We start from the raw sequence: 2,249 nt of genomic DNA, 5'->3' as shown, positions 1-2,249 counted from the left end.
CATCCATCATCCATCCATCGCAGCTGGAGCTCTCCAGCGTTCCTCCGTCTGCACCAACTCAGTGAAGCGAGCGCGCACGGGAAGACTCGCTGTTGCAGTTTTCCAAAATTTAAAGCGTCAGTCATGAATTGTGTTATGAATATGGAAAAAAAACACATATAAGTCGCAGGACTCAAATCTTTGCAAAAAAAACTGTGACTTATACGCCAGAAAATACTGTATGTGCTTTGTTAAAAACGGATTCATTTTGAAGAAATAAAATGTTTGTATTTACCAAGTTAGAGATTATTCTGTTAGTTACCACAGATGAACCTTTTAACGTGTCAGAACTTTTTGCTTGTAGGTAACGTTTTTTGATTTTCCAAGAGGGGAACCTATCATCTATCAAACTGCTCTGCAGAAATGTTCAGAAACAACTGACCAATCACAAAATCACATCACAGGTAAGTGAATCTGTTCCACAAAAGAAGGCAGTGGCTCACAGATTTAATCAGAGGGTTTATCATCTCATTTTAGAACAACACATCAGCTGGATAACGTTTCCTTGTGTTTGCAAACGATGCATGTCAGAACTGAAAGGACATCGGTGTAGCCTGAGCAGGTAGTGACTGTGAGTCTGAACAACAGTAATCAGTCGTGACGTGCAAACCTTCCTCGTGTTTGTCTTCAGGGTTTGGACATCAGACAACATCTCGGAGACACTTCGTAAAGTTTGCCAAGAGCCTGAGAAGATCCGTCAAACTCATGCCATCACGTATTATAAAGGCACCGTCACGACTCAGCTCACGTTGACGTCTTTTTTTATTTTTCCATCAGTCGGTCAGTCATCCGCACTCACATGTCCAGTGTTGGTACCCGGACTATTGGCACCACACTGATGCTCACCCACCACGACAACTGACTTCCCACCACACCTGGTTCTTCTTAAATGCACGACCCCTGGAACAATGGCCTGTTCTTTGAGTGCGCACGGGGAGCAGGTTATAAAGTCGGGGCATCTGGAAAGTATTAGGTGAGTCTGAGAGCACACGCTGCGCAGTGGCAGCTCCTGCAAATTAGACTCACCACACGGCGTGTGCTTGTCTGTGAGAGAGCGACAAAGACAGAAAAACAGCAGACTTAGCCCGAGAGTGAATATTATTCCACATGTAGACTGTGCACATAAGTGTGTGCGGTCAGTAACTGCCGGGGAGGCACACTTCTTTTTTACAGTGTGTAAGTGAATGAAGAGCCTGCAGGCTGGTGTAAAAACAGCAATGAACTGTCAGTGTAAGTGTTCAGCTGTGGAAGCTCTGCTGCTGCTGTGCTCGTGTGACTGCAGGACGTTTGCATTTATTCTGGTTAACTATGAAAAACAGGTACAACATGTGGGCCTGCAACTGTAACATTTACTAGCATCATTTATGTAAATGTTACACAAGCTAACCTAACATGGATGGAACTAATAAAAAATACAAACATAATTAGAAAACAATGAAACTAATGTAAAGAGTTATATGTACAATATGATATCAAACTTACTAACAAATTGTTGTTGAGCTTGATTTAATCTAATGACGTCACGTGCGCCACAGAATGGCTGCACTGACGGGAGCTCCGCTTCGACTCCATCTTTTTTTGTTCCTGTTGCTTTTATTTAAACTTTATTTTGTGCCTACAATGTACACCCACGCTACGGGTATGACTGCAACACACGTGTGCAGTTTTCTGTGTCGCTGCCTTACCACTGCACCATCCTGCCATCGTGGTCAGCTCCCGGCCACCTTCCAGCCTCGGGCTCAGGCTCCAGCCTGTCATGGCGGCTGTCTCCATGATCCTCCATCTGCCTCCATGGACCGAACTCTACGGACTCGTTTGGTTCTGCGGGGAAACCTTGGATGTTCTCTGCCTGCCGGACCCAGTTCTGGAGGGAGTCTGGGAGGGCAGCTGCTGCGGTCATTATTATCATCATGCTGCTAACAGGACTTGCTAACAACCTGCTAATGTTGCTAACAAGACCACGCCACTAACAGAACTACACTGCTAACAGAACCATGCTGCTAATGGGACCATGGTGCTATAGATGGATTTCTTTTTAATTTTTGCCACCTTGTGTTTGTACTTTTGTTGCATGCTTTGGTATTTCTTGTTGTTGTTTTCTTGTTGTTGTTTTGGCAAAGAGAGCACATTACACCAGTTCGGGCCTCACTGCACTGGTTACCGGTTCACTTTCGAATCCAGTTCAAAATACTCCTGTATGTCTACAAATC

The sequence above is a fragment of the Nematolebias whitei genome, chromosome 20 (assembly GCF_014905685.2).
Source record: "Nematolebias whitei isolate Nwh7 chromosome 20, NemWhi1, whole genome shotgun sequence".
Classification (NCBI taxonomy): domain Eukaryota; kingdom Metazoa; phylum Chordata; class Actinopteri; order Cyprinodontiformes; family Rivulidae; genus Nematolebias; species Nematolebias whitei.
Note: the sequence above shows the minus strand (reverse complement) of the source record.